The sequence below is a fragment of the Bufo bufo genome, chromosome 3 (assembly GCF_905171765.1).
Source record: "Bufo bufo chromosome 3, aBufBuf1.1, whole genome shotgun sequence".
Classification (NCBI taxonomy): Eukaryota; Metazoa; Chordata; class Amphibia; order Anura; family Bufonidae; genus Bufo; species Bufo bufo.
The window spans coordinates 217,901,967-217,927,421 of record NC_053391.1 but is presented as its reverse complement, the minus strand read 5'-3'; positions in this window follow the sequence as shown (position 1 = coordinate 217,927,421).

The following is a 25,455-nucleotide window of genomic DNA, read 5'->3' as shown; positions in this document are numbered from 1 at the left end:
TAGCGTTCCACTCCACTACTAGAGGCTGGCCGATAAGCTATAGGTAGCTTTCTTTTTACCCCCAGCATCTCCCACATTTTCATCATCACCTCACTAGTGAAATGACTTCCACGATCGGATTCAATGCGTTGGGGAAGACCAAACCTGGAAAATACGTGGTTAATAAGTAGAGACGCTCACACATTTGAACTGCATGTTTTGCAAGGCAAACATTCCACCCATTTTGTGAACAAACAAGTCACGGTTAACATACAGTCAGGTCCATAAATATTGGGACATTGACACAATTCTAACATTTTTGGCTCTATACACCACCACAATGGATTTGAAATTAAATGAACAAGATGTGCTTTAACTGCAGAATGTCAGCTTTAATTTGAGGGTATTTACATCCAAATGAGGTGAATAATGTAGGAATTACAACAGTTTGCATATGTGCCTCCCACTTGTTAAGGGTCCAAAAGTAATGGGAAAATTGGCTACTCAGCTGTTCCATGGCCAGGTGTGTGTTATTCCCTCATTATCCCAATTACAATGAGCAGATAATAGGTCCAGAGTTCATTTCAAGTGTGCTATTTGCATTTGGAATCTGTTGCTGTCAACTCTTAAGATGGGACCCAAAGAGCTGTCACTATCAGTGAAGCAAGCCATCATTAGGCTGAAAAAACAAAACAACCCCATTAGAGAGATAGCAAAAACATTAGGTGTGGCCAAAACAACTGTTTGGAACATTCTTAAAAAGAAGAAACGCACCGGTGAGCTCAGCAACATCAAAAGACCCGGAAGACCACGGAAAACAACTGTGGTGGATGACCGAAGAATTATTTCCCTGGTGAAGAAAACACCCTTCACAACAGTTGGCCAGATCAAGAACACTCTCCAGGAGGTAGGTGTATGTGTGTCAAAGTCAACAATCAAGAGAAGACTTCACCAGAGTGAATACAGGGAGTTCACCTTAAGATGTAAACCATTGGTGAGCCTCAAAAACAGGAAGGCCAGATTAGAGTTTGCTAAACAACATCTAAAAAAGCCTTCACAGTTCTGGAACAACAGCCTATGGACAGATGAGACCAAGATTAACTTGTACCAGAGTGATGGGAAGAGAAGAGTATGGAGAAGGAAAGGAACTGCTCATGATCCTAAGCATACCACCTCATCAATGAAGCATGGTGGTGGTAGTGTCATGGTGTGGGCATGTATGGCTGCCAATGGAACTGGTTCTCTTGTATTTATTAATGATGTGACTGCTGACAAAAGCATCAGGATGAATTCTGAAGTGTTTCGGGCAATATTTTCTGCTCATATTTAGCCAAATGCTTCAGAAATCATTGGACGGCACTTCACAGTGCAGATGGACAATGACCCAAAGCATACTGCAAAAGCAACTAAAGAGTTTTGTAAGGGAAAGAAGTGGAATGTTATGCAATGACCAAGTCAATCACCTGACCTGAATCCAATTGAGGATGCATTTAAATTGCTAAAGACAAAACTGAAGGGAAAATGCCCCAAGAACAAGCAGGAACTGAAGACAGTTGCAGTAGAGGCCTGGCAGAGCATCACCAGGGATGAAACCCAGCGTCTGGTGATGTCTATGCGTTCCCGACTTCAGGCTGTAATTGACTGCAAAGGATTTGCAACCAAGCATTAAAAAGTGAAAGTTTGATTTATGATTATTCCTATGTTCCATTACTTTTGGTCCCTTAACAAGTGGGAGGCACATATGCAAACTGTTGTAATTCCTACACCGTTCACTTCAAATCCATTGTGGTGGTGTATAGAGCCAAAAATGTTATAATTGTGTCAATGTCCCAATATTTATGGACTTGACTGTATATCTGTTGCCTTTTGATTAAGTTGTTACTGGTCCAATAAAGTCAATCTGGATGTCTGACCATGGCATGGACATCCCCCTTTTCATCAGCGGTGCCCGACGAGTGGGTGTTTGTGTCTGGAATTGAGGACATACTAAACATCCTTGACAATATGTGCAAACATCTTGCAACATATGAGGCCAATAAGCGCAATCCTATAATATTTCATACGTTAACTTCTCACCTCGATGACCAGCCGTTGGGGCGTCATGGGTGTTCTGTAACATCAAATCTGCTGCGGGTACCACCCTTTGTGAGATACCATTCTTCGAGGTTCTTACCATCCTGTAACGAGAATTGGGTCTTAACCTTCATTCAAATCTGTAACTCTTCTTTGCCTGCACAGTCTTCCACAGTTATGGGACAATTCTGTGGATCTTCGATGTGTTTGTAAAAGATACCAATGACTGGATCCCCCTTTTGACTAGCGATGAGATCCTCACTAGGAGAATCTTGGCTCCATTGAACCACATTGGCTTCGGCCTCCTTTTGGGCCTGTCTTCTTGTCGTTGCCTCCACTTGAACAGTTCCAATAAGCTCATCAACGTTCAGGACTTCTCCATTAATGGCTCCTTGTTTGGCAAGGGAATCTGCCAAATCATTCCCTTCCTTATCCACACCTAGATATTTTGAGTGGCCTTTTACCTTTTTCCAGTCCATCGTGATACCGTGGGTGGTAACCATCTTGTCGATCCTACAAAACATTTTACCCTTTAGCATGCTTGACTGGCTTGTTGTTGCTTCTTTCCATGTTATACCTTTTCCATCCAGGGAAGTACTCCACAAAGCTGTTGCGAACATAATTAGAATCTGTGATTATAACAAACTTTTTAATACCATATTCAATAGCTATTTGTACGGCTTTATACACAGCAGGAAGCTCTGCGACCTGGCTACTTTTGGGACCAATTTTGTATCCCACGGACACATCTGGGAATATATTATTCCACACGACTCTGATACCTGCATCCAGTGTATGTTCAGTTCCTTCATTGGTATGGAAACAACAGCCGTCTACATATACACATGGTAAGGATTCGCAATACTCTTCTTCATAAGACTTGTATGGAGACAACGATTTTTCTTCCAGGAAATCATTTCCGGTTGATTCATCTTTTTTGTCCTGCATTGGTACAATCGTGAAGTTCAGCTAATTCTTGAGCAACTGGATTCTTATTATTTTGTTTGTACCTGATTTCCAATGGCCATCCCATTAAGGACATCGTCCAGGAGGTTATCCTGCTGTTTGACAGATTTCCATCCTTGATTCGATCACTTTGCAAATATTGCAGTGGTTGGTGTGCAGTTTCCACAATAATCTTTTCGCCTTGGATAAAACTCCTGAAAATATTGCGAAGCCCACACTGTTGACAGTAATGCTTTTTCACAGTCATTGAATTTTACTTCAACCGGTGAGAAGGACTTGCTGGCATGGGTGATGATCTTATTCAGGTTTCCCTGTTTCTGAAAGAGGACTGCACTCACCCTTTTGTCGGTGAAGCCTGTTTCAATGAAGAAAGGTTTCCCACCTTCTGGGCAAGCAAGGCATGGAGCTTGGGTGAGTCTGGCTTTGAGCTCATTTACAGCTTGCTCGTGGCATTCACTCTATTCCCATTTCACTCCTTTCTTCAGCAACTGCAAAAGAGGCTTAGTAATCTCTGCATAGTTGTCTATGAACTTATGTGAATAGTTCATCATACCCAGGAAGGATCTCAACTCCTTGAGATTTGTAGGTGACTTCGTATTGGTCACTGCTTCCACCTTCCTTTTCTGCGGGTTGATTCTATCAGCAGTGATTTTGTTACCTAGGAAATTGACTTTGGTATGACACCATTGAGCCTTCTGCAAAGAAAGTTTTACACCAGCTTTCCTCAGTTGGGTTATTACATGCCTCAGTTCCGCAATGTGTTTCTCAAAAGTCGTGCTTTTGATCAGGACGTCATCCACATAGGATAAGGTACCTCGTTCAGTGGCATCAGGCATCGCCTTATGCATGAACACAGCAAATTCATGGCCTGCATTAATGTACCCGAAAGACAATCGGGTCCAGGCATATTGCTGCTTCCTAAATGTGAAGGCAAATTTGTATTGATCCTTCTTGTCCACCTTAAACGTCCACAATCCTTGTGCACAGTCAAGAGCAGTGAACATTTTGGACCCTTGTATTTGTGTCAAACAGTGGTCAATATACGGCATGGGCCATCCAGACATATATACCCATTTGTTTAACTGCCTTAGGTCTAAACAGAGGCAAAATTAACCATTTGTTTTGAGAATCCCAAGTATAGGATGGTTGAACGAGCTGTGCAAGTTTTTGCCGATTTCCGATAGCGCCTCGTAAGCTGCCAGCGGAAGTTGGTACTGTTTGACATTTACAGGGGGTGCATTGGGATCCGTTTGGATTCTTGCAAAGTGCAGGTCAGTTTCCCCACAGTCATAAGAATCCTTAGCAAATATGTCCTGGAATTCTGTTAAGAGCCCCTTTAGCTGTTGACGCTACAACTCATCGGAACATGCGTTCCTGAAATTCTGGAAAGATTTCAGGTTGACTTAACTCGTAAGCTTCTTCAAGCTCACTGGTTAAATCGTTTTAAGTGCCTTCTCTTTTCCTTGTTGGCATGACTCACTCCTTCTCATCGATCTCATGGTTGAAGACCAAAGATGATTCTTCAATGTGGCATGTACCTTCTTCAGGACTGAAATGATAAACAGAGTGGATATTAACCACCTCAGCCCCCAGTGCTTAAACACCCTGAAAGACCAGGCCACTTTTTACACTTCTGACCTACACTACTTTCACCATTTATTGCTCGGTCATGCAACTTACCACCCAAATGAATTTTACCTCCTTTTCTTCTCACTAATAGAGCTTTCATTTGGTGGTATTTCATTGCTGCTGACATTTTTACTTTTTTTGTTATTAATCGAAATTTAACGATTTTTTTGCAAAAAAATTACATTTTTCACTTTCAGTTGTAAAATTTTCCAAAAAAAACGACATCCATATATAAATTTTGCTCTAAATTTATTGTTCTACATGTCTTTGATAAAAAAAAAATGTTTGGGTAAAAAAAAAATGGTTTGGGTAAAAGTTATAGCGTTTACAAACTATGGTACAAAAATGTGAATTTCCGCTTTTTGAAGCAGCTCTGACTTTCTGAGCACCTGTCATGTTTCCTGAGGTTCTACAATGCCCAGAAAGTACAAACACCCCACAAATCACCCCATTTCGGAAAGTACACACCCTAAGGTATTCGCTGATGGGCATAGTGAGTTCATAGAACTTTTTATTTTTTGTCACAAGTTAGCGGAAAATGATGATTTTTTTCTTTTTTATTTTTTTTCTTACAAAGTCTCATATTCCACTAACTTGTGACAAAAAATAAAAACTTCTATGAACTCACTATGCCCATCACGAAATACCTTGGGGTCTCTTCTTTCCAAAATGGGGTCACTTGTGGGGTGGTTATACTGCCCTGGCATTCTAGGGGCCCAAATGTGTGGTAAGGAGTTTGAAATCAAATTCTGTAAAAAATGACCTGTGAAATCCGAAAGGTGCTCTTTGGAATATGGGCCCCTTTGCCCACCTAGGCTGCAAAAAAGTGTCACACATCTGGTATCTCCGTACTCAGAAGAAGGTGGGGAATGTGTTTTGGGGTGTCATTTTATATATACCCATGCTGGGTGAGAGAAATATCTTGGTCAAATGCCAACTTTGTATAAAAAAATGGGAAAGTTGTCTTTTGCCAAGATATTTCTCTCACCCAGCATGGGTATATGTAAAATGACACCCCAAAACACATTCCCCAACTTCTCCTGAGTACGGAGATACCAGATGTGTGACACTTTTTTGCAGCCTAGGTGGGCAAAGGGGCCCATATTCCAAAGAGCACCTTTCGGATTTCACAGGTCATTTTTTACAGAATTTGATTTCAAACTCCTTACCACACATTTGGGCCCCTAGAATGCCAGGGCAGTATAACTACCCCACAAGTGACCCCATTTTGGAAAGAAGACACCCCAAGGTATTCCGTGAGGGGCATGGCAAGTTCCTAGAATTTTTTATTTTTTGTCACAAGTTAGTGGAAAATTATGATTTTTTTTTTTTTTCATACAAAGTCTCATATTCCACTAACTTGTGACAAAAAATAAAAACTTCCATGAACTCACTATGCCCATCAGCGAATACCTTGGGGTCTCTTCTTTCCAAAATGGGGTCACTTGTGGGGTAGTTATACTGCTCTGGCATTCTAGGGGCCCAAATGTGTGGTAAGGAGTTTGAAATCAAATTCTGTAAAAAATGACCTGTGAAATCCAAAAGGTGCTCTTTGGAATATGGGCCCCTTTGCCCACCTAGGCTGCAAAAAAGTGTCACACATCTGGTATCTCTGTATTCAGGAGAAGTTGAGGAATGTGTTTTGGGGTGTCTTTTTACATATACCCATGCTGGGTGAGATAAATATCTTGGTCAAATGCCAACTTTGTATAAAAAAATGGGAAAAGTTGTCTTTTGCCAAGATATTTCTCTCACCCAGCATGGGTATATGTAAAATGACACCCCAAAACACATTCCCCAACTTCTCCTGAGTACGGAGATACCAGATGTGTGACACTTTTTTGCAGCCTAGGTGGGCAAAGGGGCCCATATTCCAAAGAGCACCTTTTGGATTTCACAGGTCATTTTTTACAGAATTTGATTTCAAACTCCTTACCACACATTTGGGCCCCTAGAATGCCAGGGCAGTATAACTACCCCACAAGTGACCCCATTTTGGAAAGAAGAGACCCCAAGGTATTCGCTGATGGGCATAGTGAGTTCATGGAAGTTTTTATTTTTTGTCACAAGTTAGTGGAATATGAGACTTTGTATGAAAAAAAAATCAAAAAAAAAATCAGCATTTTCCACTAACTTGTGACAAAAAATAAAAAATTCTAGGAACTCGCCATGCCCCTCACGGAATACCTTGGGGTGTCTTCTTTCCAAAATGGGGTCACTTGTGGGGTAGTTATACTGCCCTGGCATTTTCCAGGGGCCCTAATGTGTGGTAAGTAGGTAAATGACCTGTGAAATCCTAAAGGTGCTCTTTGGAATATGGGCCCCTTTGCCCACCTAGGCTGCAAAAAAGTGTCACACATGTGGTATCGCCGTATTCAGGAGAAGTTGGGGAATGTGTTTTGGGGTGTCATTTTACATATACCCTTGCTGGGTGAGAGAAATATCTTGACAAAAGACAACTTTTCCCATTTTTTTATACAAAGTTGGCATTTGACTAAGATATTTCTCTCACCCAGCATGGGTATATGTAAAATGACACCCCAAAACACATTCCCCAACTTCTCCTGAGTACGGCGATACCAGATGTGTGACACTTTTTTGCAGCCTAGATGCGCAAAGGTGCCCAAATTCCTTTTAGGAGGGCATTTTTAGACATTTGGATACTAGACTTCTTCTCACGCTTTGGGGCCCCTAGAATGCCAGGGCAGTATAAATACCCCACATGTGACCCCATTTTGGAAAGAAGACACCCCAAGGTATTCAATGAGGGGCATGGCGAGTTCATAGAATTTTTTTTTTTTTTGGCACAAGTTAGCGGAAATTGATATTTTTAATTTTTTTTTCACAAAGTCTCCCGTTCCGCTAACTTGGGACAAAAATTTCAATCTTTCATGGACTCAATATGCCCCTCACGGAATACCTGGGGGTGTCTTCTTTCCGAAATGGGGTCACATGTGGGGTATTTATACTGCCCTGGCATTCTAGGGGCCCTAAAGCGTGAGAAGTCGTCTGGAATATAAATGTCTAAAAAATTTTACGCATTTGGATTCCGTGAGGGGTATGGTGAGTTCATGTGAGATTTTATTTTTTGACACAAGTTAGTGGAATATGAGACTTTGTAAGAAAAAAATAATAATAATTCCGCTAACTTGGGCCAAAAAAATGTCTGGAGCCTTACAGAGGGGTGATCAATGACAGGGGGGGTGATCAATGACAGGGGGGGGTGATCAATGACAGGGGGGTGATCAATGACAGGGAGGTGATCAAAGAGTCTATATGGGGTGATCACCACAGTCATTGATCACGCCCGTGTAAGGCTTCATTCAGACGTCCGGATGCGTTTTGCGGATCCGATCCATCTATCAGTGCATCCGTAAAAATCATGCGGACGTCTGAATGGAGCTTTACAGGGGGGTAATCAATGACAGGGGGGTGATCAGGGAGTCTATATGGGGTGATCACCACAGTCATTGATCATGCCCCTGTAAGGCTTCATTCAGACGTTCGGATGCAGTTTGCGGATCCGATCCATCTATCAGTGGATCCGTAAAAATCATGCGGACGTCTGAATGGAGCTTTACAGGGGGGTAATCAATGACAGGGGGGGTAATCAATGACAGGGGGGTGATCAGGGAGTCTATATGGGGTGATCACCACAGTCATTGATCACGCCCCTGTAAGGCTTCATTCAGACGTCCGGATGCGTTTTGCGGATCCGATCCATCTATCAGTGCATCCGTAAAAATCATGCAGACATCTGAATGGAGCTTTACAGGGGGGTGATCAATGACAGGGGTGTAATCAATGACAGGGGGGTGATCAGGGAGTCTATATGGGGTGATGACCACAGTCATTGATCACGCCCCTGTAAGGCTTCATTCAGACGTCCGTATGCGTTTTGCGGATCCGATCCATCTATCAGTGGATCCGTTAAAATCATGCGGACGTATGAATGGAGCTTTACAGGGGGGTAATCAATGACAGGGGGGGGGGGTAATCAATGACAGGGGGGTGATCAGGGAGTCTATATGGGGTGATCACCACAGTCATTGATCACGCCTCTGTAAGGCTTCATTCAGACGTCCGGATGCGTTTTGCGGATCCGATCCATCTATCAGTGCATCCGTAAAAATCATGCAGACATCTGAATGGAGCTTTACAGGGGGGTAATCAATGACAGGGGTGTAATCAATGACAGGGGGGTGATCAGGGAGTCTATATGGGGTGATAACCACAGTCATTGATCATGCCCCTGTAAGGCTTCATTCAGACGTCCGGATGCGTTTTGCGGATCCGATCCATCTATCAGTGCATCCGTAAAAATCATGCGGACATCTGAATGGAGCTTTACAGGGGGGTGATCAGGGAGTCTATATGGGGTGATCACCACAGTCATTGATCATGCCCCTGTAAGGCTTCATTCAGACGTCCGGATGCGTTTTGCGGATCCGATCCATCTATCAGTGCATCCGTAAAAATCATGCGGACATCTGAATGGAGCTTTACAGGGGGGTGATCAGGGAGTCTATATGGGGTGATCACCACAGTCATTGATCACGCCCCTGTAAGGCTTCATTCAGACGTCCGGATGCGTTTTGCGGATCCGATCCATCTATCAGTGGATCCGTAAAAATCATGCGGACGTCTGAATGGAGCTTTACAGGGGGTTGATCAATGACAGGGGGGTAATCAATGACAGGGGGGTGATCAGGGAGTCTATATGGGGTGATCACCACAGTCATTGATCACGCCCCTGTAAGGCTTCATTCAGACGTCCGGATGCGTTTTGCGGATCCGATCCATCTATCAGTGGATCCGTAAAAATCATGCGGACGTCTGAATGGAGCTTTACAGGGGGTTGATCAATGACAGGGGGGTAATCAATGACAGGGGGGTGATCAGGGAGTCTATATGGGGTGATCACCACAGTCATTGATCACGCCCCTGTAAGGCTTCATTCAGACGTCCGGATGCGTTTTGCGGATCCGATCCATCTATCAGTGGATCCGTAAAAATCATGCGGACGTCTGAATGGAGCTTTACAGGGGGTGATCAATGACAGGGGGTTGATCAATGACAGGGGGGAAATCAATGACAGGGGGGTGATCAGGGAGTCTATATGGGGTGATCAGGGGTGATCAGGGGCTAATAAGGGGTTAATAAGTGACGGGGGGGGGGGGGTGTAGTGTAGTGTAGTGGTGCTTGGTGCTACTTTACTGAGCTACCTGTGTCCTCTGGTGGTCGATCCAAACAAAGGGGACCACCAGAGGACCAGGTAGCAGGTATATTAGACGCTGTTATCAAAACAGCGTCTAATATACCTGTTAGGGGTTAAAAAAAACACATCTCCAGCCTGCCAGCGAACGATCGCCGCTGGCAGGCTGGAGATCAACTCTCTTACCTTCCGTTCCTGTGAGCGCGCGCGCCTGTGTGCGCGCGTTCACAGGAAATCTTGCGTCTCGCGAGATGACGCGTATATGCGTCCAGGCGGAATGAATCAACCACCTCCAGGACGCGTCTGTGCGTACAGCGGTCCGGAGGTGGTTAAATAACCCCTCAGGTGTTGAGGAAAAATGTTGTTTCACTACTTGCTCTTCTGTCAAGTATTCATCGGGAATAAGTCCAATGACGTCATTCTGGAATCTAAAAGTGTAATACTCCGAATTCATACCTAGGCCAACTATGGTACCTTTTTGTAAGGATATGCTATGGGGAGCCATATTATGAATTACCATATGCAATGGATCCTGATGGATGTTTACCATAGGAGTTGGCTTTACCTTCAGGCCGAGTTGCTGTATCCGGTTAGACAAACAGATCAAAGCATCTGCATTCTTCAATTTTTGCCCCTTCTTTACTTGAATGGGAAGAAGAAATGGCTTGCACCCTTCAGTGATTTTAACCTCCTCAGCAACCATGATACTTATGGCATAGGGCATCTGTTGTCCCCACCTCAAGGCTTGCTCTTCATCCTGGAACCCCTCTTGGTTTCAAGGTAATCTGGACCATAGAGTATTGTTGACCAGATCAATCTGCATGGCAAATCGGTGTAGAAGGTCCTTACCTATGTACACCTGGCACCGTGGTTCATTCAATACGATGAATATACATTCCGTTATCTCCTATGGAAATAGACAATAGACCTCTTACAATCACATTATGACTTTGAAAATCTCCATCCAGATCATGAATCCATTGGTCCTGTGGAGAGGAACCTTTAATCACTTTAGGGTTGTCGACCTGTTTTAAGAGATCTAGGTTACCTTTTGAATTTTGTCCTTCTGGATGGTTATGGTATGAGCGGTACCATTGACATCTTCCCCAGGCTTACCATTTTTCAGGATCGTGACATCCGGTGTCTGGTTGTTCCTAAAACGAACTTCAACAGTGTTAAGCCTTTCTTCAATCACATAACAACTACGTTGGGGTTGTGCATTGCAAGAGTACTCATAGGCAATAGGTGCATTTACCTGAGTCCAGATTGCCTCATTAATGAAGTCTATTATGGAACTCAATCTTTTCAGGAGGTCGATTCCTATAATCAGCCGATCATAGGGAAGATCCACAATGAGTGTGGGATGTCTAATTACCTTCTTGCCAATTTTACATTTTAACCATGTTGTATCTCTTACCTGCAAAGCGTCTCCGCCTACACTTATCAAAGAGCCATTAAACGATTTCAACTTCGGCCTCTTTGCTGTCACATCCATAACCTGTTGGAAATTACTGACAATATGGTGGCTTGTGATCCCGTGTCAAGTAAACCCCTAATTGGCCCGATAAGTTCATCTTGGAGATAAGAATCAACAAAATATCGGCCTTCAACCTGAAACAAATCACATAAGAAATTAGGATGTTCACTCATCTGACGCTTTTTGAGGATTTGATCCTTTTGCAGTGATGCGACTTTTGGAGAAACCCGGACATTCTTTCTGCACGCGGCAGCAGCCCCCACCTTTGGGGAAAACTGGATTATGTCACAATTTACAGACGGCAGTTCACAGATTGACGCTGAGATGATGGGATCACTTACTGGAGAAGACACATTAGTGCACGAATCAACATGGTTAGACTGCAAGATAGACATAGACAACACGTTAGACACCTCCTCTTTGGCCTCAATTTTAGGGTCAGGAATGCTGCAAGGCAATATAGGATTAGAAATCACATTAGATTTGTCTATAACCAGCTCGGTAGCCTTGCGTTGGCCTGGGCTCTGACCCCACCCTGCCTGCTTCATAGGGCTGAGCTGGGATTTGTGGCCGCCCCTAAAAAAGGCTCAAGTTGTTTTTCCATGGACACCTGGGACATCTCATTAATAGTGATCAGCGAGCATGCACGGCTGAATATCTGTTCAGCTCGAGCATCGCTATGCTCGGCACATGGCGGTACTCAGCCGAGTAGCACATGTGCTCGAGCGCCATGCTCGAGTCTCCTCCCCGCACGTTTCGTGGCTGCTAAGTACTGCTATCAATGTAATGCCAGTAGCCATGTTGGCTACTGGCATTACAGTGATGGGTTGGCCGAAACGCGTCATCGGTAGCTATATAGCACCCGATGACGCGGGTTCGGCTCATTGCGAGTTAAGGGAGAGCTGCGCTTAGGAAGAGACAGATAGTGTAGGGAGATTGTGATCGCAATATATTCCAGTGAATAACGTTTCAAAGACCCAAAAGTCCTTTTAAGGACTATTGTGTGTGGTGGCAGCAATTTAATTGTGCAAAGTATTACTCGATTATTATTTTTTTAGTAGACGCTAGAATAATGGGTGAGCACACTTCGTTTGGACTTATACAATCTAAATCAAACAGTTGTATACTGCACACGTGTATAACATATCATAATAAAATCATAGAAAATCCAGTGCACTTCTTGAAGGCTGATACCACCTCTTATATACGATTTGGCAGAAACTGCCTGGGTAGTTCCTGTTTCACACAATAATCGACTGGCTATATAATGCCAAAGTTCTTAATAGTGTAGATTAGAGTCCCATGGGGGTAAGTCTGCATATAAATACAGATAAATATCCAAAATGTAGCTATATCGGTAATCAAACCCTTTGACGTTTCATAGATTATTTCAGAGTGTAAGTCTCTTGTACTGTTATATTCCAAGTAACCGTTGGTAATAATTTTGCCCACATTAATGGTTGATATGTTATAGGTAAAATTCCTCTTACCTTCCTCTGTGTTAATGTTTAATTAAGGCGAGTGTTTTGTTTTATCTCATTTTATTATGATATGTTATACACGTGTGCAGTATACAACTGTTTGATTTAATTAAATTTTAGATTGTATAAGTCCAAGCGAAGTGTGCTCACCCATTATTCTAGCTTCTACTATTTTAACCTGACCAGAGGGTGGGTGTCCCTCTAATTTGGGTGAGCAGCACCTGTTCCTAAATTTCGTTTGGAGTGAGCCACCATCTTGAAATCTATATTTCTTATTTGCAATCACCCATTTGAGTGTGCTCCCCCAAACGTCATCATGGACATTTGGCATCATTTAGAAACAAAGAGGATAAGAGCGGAAACCTATAAATTTAATGACACCAAAAATGTAGAATCGGAAAATAGAGATATGACCTACATTTTTCGGGAATTAGAAGGTCTCTTACAGAGACAATTAAAACAATACTGGGAAATAAGGTCCCTACAGCATGGCTTCGTGAGGGATCGGTCATGTCAAACTAATTTAATCCGTTTCTATGAGGAAGTAAGTTCTAGACTTGACAGCGGCGAATCAATGGATGTCGTGTATCTGGACTTCTCCAAAGCATTTGACACTGTACCACATAAAAGGTTAGTATATAAAATGAGAATGCTCGGACTGGGAGAAAACGTCTGTAAGTGGGTAAGTAACTGGCTCAATGATAGAAAACAGAGGGTGGTTATTAACGGTACATACTCAGATTGGGTCACTGTCACTAGTGGAGTACCTCAGGGGTCAGTATTGGGCCCTATTCTCTTCAATATATTTATTAATGATCTTGTAGAAGGCTTGCATAGTAAAATATCAATTTTCGCAGATGACACTAAACTGTGTAAAGTAATTAACACTGAAGAGGACAGTATACTACTACAGAGGGATCTGGATAGATTGCAGGCTTGGGCAGATAAGTGGCAGATGAGGTTTAACACTGACAAATGTAAAGTTATGCACATGGGAAGGAATAATGCAAGTCACCCGTACATACTAAATGGTAAAACACTCGGTAACACTGACATGGTGACATAATAAACAGCAAACTAAGCTGCAAAAAACAGTGTCAGGCAGCTGCTGCCAAGGCCAATAAGATAATGGGTTGCATCAAAAGGGGCATAGATGCCCGTGATGAGAACATATTCCTACTACTTTACAAATCATTAGTCAGACCACACATGGAGTACTGTGTACAGTTCTGGGCTCCAGTGAACAAGGCAGACATAGCAGAGCTGGAGAGGGTCCAGAGGAGGGCAACTAAAGTAATAACTGGAATGGGGCAACTACAGTACCCTGAAAGATTATCAAAATTAGGGTTATTCATGTTAGAAAATAGACGACTGAGGGGAGATCTAATTACTATGTATAAATATATCAGGGGTCAGTACAGAGATCTATCCCATCATCTATTTATCCCCAGGACTGTGACTATGACGAGGGGACATCCTCTGCGTTTGGAGGAAAGAAGGTTTGTACACAAACATAGAAAAGGATTCTTTACGGTAAGAGCAGTGAGACTATGGAACTCTCTGCCTGAGGAGGTGGTGATGGTGAGTACAATAAAGGAATTCAAGAGGGGCCTGGATGTATTTCTGGAGTGTAATAATATTACAGGATATAGCTACTAAAGAGGGGTCGTTGATCCAGGGAGTTATTCTGATTGCCTGATTGGATTTGGGAAGGAATTTTTTATTCCCCTAAAGTGAGGAAAATTGGCTTCTACCTCACAGGTTTTTTTTGCCTTCCTCTGGATCAACTTGCAGGATAACAGGCCGAACTGGATGGACAAATGTCTTTTTTAGGCCTTATGTACTATGTTACTATGTTACTATGTTACCCAAAGGGCTTTTACTACAGAAAATCCCGGCACAAGATCTACTCAGTGACAAATTTGAAGATGAGTGGAATACACTATTATTCTCACACTCAGTATCACTGATCAAATTAATTATTAAGATAAGAACAGAAATGCTGGAGGATTTGAATGGCAGGATACAAAAATTAAAAGAACAAGTAGATAAATTGCCCAAAAATGAGGAATTTGCAAATTGGCAAGAACGACTGTGTAAAGGATTAGATAGAATTGAAAATGATATAATCAACAAGAAAGGGAAGAAACACGTAAATCCCCCAAAAAATCCTTATATAATGGATAACCGAGAGAATATTAATAGATCCAAAGACAACTCTCCCAAAAATAGGGAAACCAGAGAGGAAGAGACACAAAATAAATACACAGTCACTGTCAACAACAGATATGACCAACTATCCACCCAACATTTTTTAGACCATACCCCTGCACATCACAGAACCCGGACGAGGCACAAGGAACACACACCCCCCACTCACAGCAGGGAATCACCAACACATCATTATAGCTTCATACAGTTTTCCAGCTGTCATCTGCCAAGCTGGCTGATTAATATTCCTTTTGGACAGTTTGGCAGAATCAGAAGAAACTGTACACAGGAGGAAGACTTTGAGACAGAAGCCATGAAAATGAAAAACCAATTCTTGGACAGGCAATACCCAGAGAAAATCTTGGAGGAAGCGTTAGTTAAAACTAGAAACATAGACAGACAAATTTGGTTCCAGGACAAAAAAACAGCAATTAAAAGAGAGTGGTATAATTAATACCAGAATCATTCTCCCATTCAATAATAATTGTAAAAGAGTGCAAAAAATCATAAAAACTCATTGGCACCATATTTTGAGTGATAGGTTGATAGGCCATCTTTTGCTAACTACACCATCCTTAACATTCATGAAAGCTCCAAATTTGGGTCTTAAAATAGCTCCATCGATTAAGAGACCAATAAGGAAAGACAATACAATTATAGGCACTTGGATGAAACTGAAAGGTTTCTTTAAGTGTGGTAAATGCATGGCATGTAAGATCAACCCCACACCAAGGAAAATAACAACAATCTCCTCTACTCAAAATACACATAAATGGGAGATTAAGGAATGTCTTACTTGCAACACTGTCGGAGTCATCTACCTGATCCAGTGTCCATGTAAACGACAGTACATAGGACGAACCAAACAACCTTTGAAAACCAGACTGGCAGAGCATATATCGAGCATACGAAAGGGATATGACAAACATTGTCTATCCAAGCACTACAGAGATGTTCATAACAAGGATCCGTCCAATCTGGTTTTCATGGCACTGGAGAAGGTGTATGTACATTGGCGTAGGGGCAATTATATCAAACAGATGTCCAAGATAGAATCAAGATGCATATATGAGTTCGGATCGATGCTACCAGCGGGCCCAAATGCTGAACTTGAAATCTTCGGGTTCCTGTAGGCTGGGTGCCCCGGAGCCGACTCGCACAATTTTAAATAATGTTTCTATGCATAAAAATCGCATGAACAACCCCTATTTCTAAAAGGAAAAACAGTCTTCCATAGTTTGGGGGCTCTCTTGGAAATAAAAGGTGGAGGCTAACAGGTGTTGCGATACCACTGATGAAGGGAAGGCTAATTCCCGAAACGCGTCTGGGCCGGATCGGACATCTGTAAAGAGCCCCACCGCAATCATAAGCGTGGCCACGCTATGAAAATTGAAATTACAGGATAGAGGAAAAAACTATCGGAACAAGAATCCACAGACCGAAAAGGTACTTTCCTCTGTATTGTGCCGGAAGACAAACAGGCACGGACGAAGTAGACACGTAAGTCCCGTCCCAACTCCCGCGATATCTCGGGGAAGCCGGCTAGAGGAGTATGGAGCGTGACGCCGGCATTGTCCCGCGCCGCCTGAACCTCGTCTGAATTAAACATTAACACCGAGGAAGGTAAGAGGAATTTTACCTATAAACATATCAACCATTAATTTGGGCAAAATTATTACCAACGGTTACTTGGAATATAACAGTACAAGAGACTTACACTCTGAAATAATCTATGAAACGTCAAAGGGTTTGATTACCGATATAGCTAAATTTTGGATATTTATCTGTATTTATATGCGGACTTACCCCCATGGGACTCTAATCTACACTATTAAGAACTTTGGCATTATGCATTATATAGCCAGTCGATTATTGTGTGAAACAGGAACTACCCAGGCAGTTTCTGCCAAATCGTGTGGACTTTGCCAGATATAAGAGGTGGTATCAGCCTTCAAGAAGTGCACTGGATTTTCTATTTGATTTTAGTGTATTTTACAGTGTTTTGTTTTATCTCATTTTATTATGATATGTTATACACGTGTGCAGTATACAACTGTTTGATTTAATTAAGTTTTAGATTGTATAAGTCCAAACGAAGTGTGCTCACCCATTATTCTAGCTTCTACTATTTTAACCTGACCAGAGGGTGGGTGTCCCTCTAATTTGGGTTAGCAGCACCTGTTCCTAAATTTCGTTTGGAGTGAGCCACCATCTTGAAATCAATTTTTTTTAAATACTTTGTGAAATAGCGATTCTTTTGCTATATAGAAGGTGTCTGCAGTGACTTGTGACATCTGTGCAGCAATACCTTCTGTGTCAGTGGCAGAGATAGGAAGAATATTAGTAAAAGCAATAATTTTGTTTCCCATAATCTATCCACATTTTTGCTGTCAACAGTATAATCTGTGAATTGCGTGATCTGTGCTTCAACACCTTGTGTGGTTGTCAGGCCCAGATATAGGGAAAAAATTATAATACAGAAAACACTATTTTTTTCCCCATTATCTATCCACACTTTTGCTGTCAACGGTGTAATCTGTGAATTGTGTGATCTGTGCTTCAACACCTTGTGTGGTTGTCAGGTCCATATATAGGAAAAAAATTTAAATACAGGAAACAATTTTTCTCCCATAATCTATCCACATTTTTGCTGTCAACGGTGTAATCCATGAATTACGTGATCTGTCCTTCAACACCTTGTGTGGTTGTCAGGCCCATATATAGGGAAATATGTAAAATACAGAAAATAATTTTTCTCCCATAGTCTATCCACATTTTTTGCTGTCAACGGTGTAATCCGTGAATTGCGTGATCTATGCTTCAACACCTTGTGTAGTTGTCAGGCCCAGATATAGGAAAAAAATTATAATACAGAAAACATTATTTTTTTCCTCATAATCTATCCACATTTTTGCTGTCAACGGTGTAATCCGTGAATTGTGTGATCTGTGCTTCAACACCTTGTGTGGTTGTCAGGCCTATAAATAGGGAAAAATGTAAAATACAGAAAACAATTTTTCTTCCATAATCTATCCACATTTTTGCTGTCAACGGTTTAATCTGTGAATTGTGTGATCTGTGCTTCAACACCTTGTGTGGTTGTCAGGCCCATATATAGGAAAAAAAATTAAATACAGGAAACAATTTTTCTCCCATAATCTATCCACATTTTTGACACGCTACAGTGTCTGGGTTTGGAGCATTTCCACCCGTTTAGGCCACTTTTTTCAGTGAGTTTTTGTCTTTATGTGTATGGAATGTGCCACTTCATTTTGTTGGTAACATTCTTTTGCACCTGGTAGCTTCTGTGTCACATGGTCTGTTGTGGGTGCGGCTCACAGCTTTATTTTACCTCACAATGCATTGGTGATACCACTATGGAGGCATGTGAGAGCCTGGCTGTGAGTTAATTTCTAGCATTGTTCAGACCCTGTTCACACACCACAGGCGTTTTAGTGGTAGTACCCCATGCATGCTGAGACACCGTGACGTGGTGCATGAGGGTCTCCGATATGTTCCTGACTGCAAGATATTGGCAAAGTTCTCAGCTTTTAACATTGGCTTGAGGAATTGGCTAGTATTGTCGGTTGCGTATCATTTTGGTGCATTTTCTGCAGTGATTTGTGTGTGGTTGTCAGGCCCAGATATAGGGAAAAAATTATAATACAGAAAACATTATTTTTTTTCCCATAATCTATCCACATTTTTGCTGTCAGCGGTGATTACAATCTGTTAATTTGCGTGATCTGCACTTCAACAACTTGTGTGGCTGTCAGGCCCAGATATAGGGAAAAAATTATAATACAGAAAACATTTTTTTTTTTCCCATAATCTATCCACATTTTTACTGTCAACGGTGTAATCCGTGAATTGCGTGATCTGTGCTTCAACACCTTGTGTGGTTGTCAGGCCCATATATAGGGAAAAATGTAAAATACAGAAAAAAAAATTCTCCCAAAATCTATCCACATTTTTGCTGTCAACGGTGTAATCCATGAATTATGTGATCTGTGCTTCAACACCTTGTGTGGTTGTCAGGCCCATAAATAGGGAAAAATGTAAAATACAGAAAACAATTTTTCTCCCATAATCTATCCACATTTTTGCCGTCAACGGTGTAATCTGTGAATTGTGTGATCTGTGCTTCAACACCGTGTGTGGTTGTCAGGCCTATTTATAGGGAAAAAATCATAATACAAAAAAAAAAAAAAAAATCCCCCCCTTAATCTATCCACATTTTTGCTGTCAACGGTGTAATCCGTGAATTGTGTGATCTTCTGTGCTTCAACACCTTGTGTGGTTGTTAGGCCCAGATATAGTGAAAAATATAAATATAAACTACATTAGAAAACAGTATCTGAACTGCAGATTCCAATAATCTGGGCCTAAAATAGTGTCCAAATTCTGTGGTGTTCTGTGACATATACTGTCCTGCATACGAAAACGGTGTCTTTAGCGTACAGTAAAAAAATTTGCGCCACATCTAGTGACAAAACCATTATTATGAAGAAGGCGAACACTAATGGACGGGGAAGAGGGCGTGATGCTGATAGCGCACGCAGAGGCCGTTTCCCTGGGTGCAATGAAACTGTGCCTGCTGCCAGTGGACCAGGAAAAAAAAATCCACCGTACCCAGCTTCATGTCCAACTTAGCTGGGCGGCGCAGGACAACACTGTCCAAGTCGGACCAGTGCGAACATTTGGTCAGTTGGATTGCTGAAGTTAATGCTTCCAGTCTTTTCTACCAAGTCCAGTCTCTGTAGCCAAGAGTCTGGTCAACCGAATCCTCTCTCTGATCACCCTTCCTCCCACCATGGAGAGGCTTTCCAAACAAGTGATCCCACACTCGAATATTTCGAGGAGCTTTTTCCAGCGCCACTATTATATTTGGCCCTCGCGCCCAGCATGCTTAAAGAAGGACCCGGTGGCAACGTGGTGGCTGGTGTGTGCACTTTCCCTTTAAGTTGTAGCCTTTCCCTGTCTGGTGCTGTAGGGGTTAACTACCTTGTTGGGAGTGGTCACTAGTTGCTTCTTATACCTGTGGCCTTTGGCCAGGAGTCAGTTGTACTCCAGCCTTGGTGTGTGTTGGAGTTATGCTATTTGTCTGGATGTTCCATCTTTCAGTGTGAGGGCCAACTAGTGGGACATCGATGTCTCCAGCGATGTCTTCCTTATGTCTCCTCCATTTTCCCTACCTTACCTGTGGGGCTATGTTTGGTGTGGGTATATGTTCTGGGGTGGTTTTTTGTCTAGTTGTTATTCTGTATCTGGTCAGTGTTTGGTGTATTATTCTGTCCGGCATGGATGCTAGATTTTCCCCTGTTTGTCTGTCGTGGCCTCCGGAAGGGGGTCTCATGGTTTCCCGGAGGGGTGAACCAAATGTCAAGTCTGTGAGCTGTTGCTGGAGTGCTGGTTCCTGTGTGTCAGTACATTCTGCATCTGTTTGGTGTTTGGATTCCAGTATGTATTTATGGGTTCCAGTTTACCTTGGTGTGGTCTTCTGTTGTGCCGTCCAGCAGCTGCCAGGGGTAAGTTACCATGCCTTCCTGGGTTCTAGCTTCAGTGGTTATCCCTGCCGCTGGACTTACCTGCTGTTCCACTTGGCATTTCTCTGCAACTAGGCCGGTTGAGACTCCTGTTCATCCGAGTCGTGGAAGAGCAGGTCGTCTCTCCCCTGCTCCTATGTGAGGGATTATCAGGGTGACTCAGGGTCCTAGGTATCCTGGGTATGAGCCGTCCTACCATCCAGGTCCGCTCATACGGTGAGGAGTTAGGGCGAGGATTAGGGACTCTTTAGAAGGTGACCTGCTCCCTGATTCTGGTATTCTGGCCTAACTGCTTCCCCATTATACCTGACATTGTACGGTGGGGGTTTTCCCCACTCCCCATCGTGACAGTCACTGCCCAAACATGTGAAGGTGAAAAGTCGAGCGAGGACAGCAGTACAGAGGAGGAGGGATCCGCAGCACCGCAACAGGCTGAAAGAGGCAGTGGGGTTGCAAAAGGGAGAAGTTGGCCCACACCAAACAGGCCCGCAACTGTTACAATGAGCCCCCCTATGAGTAAATCTACCTTTGCTAAGGGGTAGGTGTTCCGCAGTATGGCGCTTTTTTGATGAAAGTGCAAACGACAATAGAGTGGTAGTTTGCAACCTGTGCCGTACCAAAATGAGCCGGGGCATGAACACTAGCAACCTCACCACCAGCAGTGATCCGCCACATGGCATCCAAGCACCCTAATAAGTGGTCTGAACAACTGGGTCCACAATCTGGGTCTGCGGGTTAAACTACTACCTCCTCTTCCCCTGTGTTACGCACTGCTAGCCAATCCTCATTCGAAGGCGCAGGCCCAGATGCCCCTCGCCATGCACCTGGACCTTCGCATGAACCATCAGTAGCAACATCCACTTCCCTGTCCCAGCGCAGCGTCCAAATGTCCATAACACAGTCATTTGAACACAAGCGCAAATACCCACCCAGCCACAGGCCATAGCACTACACTACAACTTTCTAAATTACTGGCCATTGAAATGTTGCCATTTAGGCTTGTGGACACTGAGGCCTTCCACAGCCTGATGTCAGCGGCCGTCCCTCGGTACGCAGTCCCCAGCCGCCACTATTTTTCACTGTGTGCCGTGATCGCCTTACACCAGCATGTGTCCCAGAACATCATCCGTGCCCTGACCAACGCAGTTACTGGGAAGGTCCACTTAACCACGGACACATGGACAATTGCTGGTGGCCAGGGACGCTAGATTTCCCTAACCGCACATTGGGTAAATGTTGTGGAGGCCGGAAGTGAGTCATACCCTGGGATGGGACAGGTGCTACCCACGCCCAGGATTGCAGGCCCTACGTCCATCAGGGTCCCCTCCAGCAGCTATGTTACTGACTCAAACCCCCACTACTCCTCCTCTGCCGCCTCCTCCTCCACTTCCACCTCTAGCAGCAGTCAGCCATCAGTGGCTAGCTGGAAGCAGTGCAGCACTGCTGTGGGTAAGCATCAACAGGCCATGCTGAAGCTGATCTGCTTAGGGGACAAACAGCACACCGCCGCAGAGCTTTGGCAGGGTATAAGGGACCAGACCGAGCTGTGGCTCTTGCCACTCAACCTACAATCAGGCATGGTTGTGTCTGACGATGGCCATAACTTTGCGGCGGCTTTGGAGCTCGGCAACCTGACACACATCCCATGCCTAGCCCACGTCTTAAACTTAGTGGTTCAGCGGTTTTTCAAAACCTACCCCAATTTACCAGAGCTACTAGTGAAGGCACGCCACGTGTGTGCCCATTTCTGCAAGTCATCCACAGCTTCAGCCGGTCTGTCAACTCTGCTGGAGTGCTTGGGGCTTCCAACTCACCGACTGTTTTGCAACGTGAGCACGTGCTGGAACACTACGTTCCACATGTTATTCAGGCTTTGTGAGCAGCAGAGGGCAGTTGTGGAATACCAGCTGCAACATGGTCATCGCCTTTTCGAATCAACTGCCACTATTCAGTGAGGAGTGGGCATTGATGTCATACCTCTTTGAGGTTTTAAAAACTTTGATGAATCCACACAGATGGTTAGTGGCGATAATGCTATTATCAGCGTAACCACCCCACTGCTGTGTCTACTCAAACGATCGCTGCTCACAATTAAGGACGATGCTCTAAATGTGGCAGACGAGGAAATGGGGGAGGACATTACACAGGGTGATAGCCATCCCACCCTCAGTTTGTCTTCTCAGCGCAAATTGGACCATGAAGAGGAGGAGGAGCTGGAGACAGTTGCCTCTGCTACAGAGGGTTGTACCCATGGAACTTTAATTCCATATGTTCAGCGTGGATGGGCAGAAGAGAAGGAGGAGGAGGATGAGATGGAGAGTCATCCTGATGTCGACATTGACGTCTTGCCTGTTGGAACTCTGGCACACATCTAAAATCTTTTACAGGGTCAGCTCACCTTCTGATGATGACAGCAAAGTCTTGCCTGTTGGTACACATGGCTGACTTCATGTTAGGCTGCCTTTCCAGCGACCCTCGCGTTATACGCATTTTAGATAACACGGATTATTGGGGGTTCACTCTTCTCAACCCCCGCTACAAAGTGAACTTCTCATATCTCATTCCTGTGGTGGAGAGGACGAGTAAAACGATTCAACACCAGAAGGTACTTGAGAGATTGCTCCAAAATTTTCCATCTGACAATGCGGCCGGCAGAGTCCGTACTTCCTCAGGCAATCGGGGAAGGGAGACAATGGGAACACACAGCAGTTCCAACAAAGCCAGGGCAACACTCTCCAAAGCATGGGACACTTTCACGCCCCAACCTCACCCTGAAGCGCGGCCTAGTGTTACAAGGAGGGAAAATTTTTAGAAGATGGTGAAGGAATACATAGCAGACCGTGTCAGCGTCCTAAATGATCCCTCAGTGACTTACAACTACTGGGTGTCCAAGCTGGACACGTGGCACGAACTTGTGCTCTACGCCTTGGAGGTGCTGGCCTGCCCTTCCGCCAGCGTTTTGTCTGAGTGCTGCTGGTGGCATTATAACAGATAAGCATATCTGCTTGTCCACTGGCAATGCTGACAGGTTGACTCAGATAAAAATGAACAAGGCCTGGATTGCCCCTGACTTCTCAACTCCACCAGAGGAGAGCTAAGCTGATGATGAACATAAAGGCAATTTCAATCTATCATTTATAATGTACTCAATCTACTGTAGTGTATTCCCATGCACTTTTTCCACCACAAAAAAGAGTATATGGTTGAATCTTGTTTTCTCCTTCTCCTCCTCCTCCTCCTCCTCCAGATTGTATATATTCCCCCCACTTTAATTTTTTTATAGGTTCAGCTCAACTGCAGGCCCTCAGCTGAACAGCATGCACTCGCATATAATGTTTTAGAGCGTCAGCTCACCAGCAGGCCCTCGCCCCTAATTTTTTACAGCGTCAGCTCACCAGCAGGCACTCGAATATAATGTTTTAGAGGGTCAGCTCAGCAGCAGGCCCTCGCATATAATGTTTTAGCGCATCAGCTCACCTGCAGGCACTCACATATAATGTTTAACAGTGTCAGCTCAACTGCAGGCACTAGCATATAATGTTTTAGAGCAGGCATGCTCAACCTGCGGCCCTCCAGCTGTTGCAAAACTACAACTCCCAGCATGCCTGAACAGCCTACAGCTATCAGCCTACAGCAGGGCATTGTGGGAGTTGTAGTTTTACAACAGCTGGAGGGCTGCAGGTTGAGCATGCCTGTTTTAGAGCGTCATCTCACCTGCAGGCACTCGCATATATTGTTTTAGAGGGTCAGCTCAGCAGCAGGCCCTCACATATAATGTTTTACAGGGTGAGCTCAACTGCAGGCCCTCACATATAATGTTTTACAGGGTCAGCTCACCTTCTGATGACGACAGCAAAGTCTTGCCTGTTGGTACACATGGCTGACTTCATGTTACCCGCACGACCCGCGCGTTATACGCATTTTAGACAACACAGATTACTGTGTTGTCTAAAAAGAGAACTTCTCATCTCTCATTCCTCTGGTGGAGAGGACAAGCAAAACGATGCTATACCAGAAGGTCCTTGTTAAAAAATTGCTCCAAAGTTGATAGGGCAGACATCCAAATGGATCGTCACCGTCACGGGGACGTACGATCGCCTAGAAGTTATCTACAGGGAGTGCAGAATTATTAGGCAAGTTGTATTTTTGAGGATTAATTTTATTATTGAACAACAACCATGTTCTCAATGAACCCAAAAAACTCATTAATATCAAAGCTGAATATTTTTGGAAGTAGTTTTTAGTTTGTTTTTAGTTTTAGCTATTTTAGGGGGATATCTGTGTGTGCAGGTGACTATTACTGTGCATAATTATTAGGCAACTTAACAAAAAACAAATATATACTCATTTCAATTATTTATTTTTACCAGTGAAACCAATATAACATCTCAACATTCACAAATATACATTTCTGACATTCAAAAACAAAACAAAAACAAATCAGTGACCAATATAGCCACCTTTCTTTGCAAGGACACTCAAAAGCCTGCCATCCATGGATTCTGTCAGTGTTTTGATCTGTTCACCATCAACATTGCGTGCAGCAGCAACCACAGCCTCCCAGACACTGTTCAGAGAGGTGTACTGTTTTCCCTCCTTGTAAATCTCACATTTGATGATGGACCACAGGTTCTCAATGGGGTTCAGATCAGGTGAACAAGGAGGCCATGTCATTAGATTTTCTTCTTTTATACCCTTTCTTGCCAGCCACGCTGTGGAGTACTTGGACGCGTGTGATGGAGCATTGTCCTGCATGAAAATCATGTTTTTCTTGAAGGATGCAGACTTCTTCCTGTACCACTGCTTGAAGAAGGTGTCTTCCAGAAACTGGCAGTAGGACTGGGAGTTGAGCTTGACTCCATCCTCAACCCGAAAAGG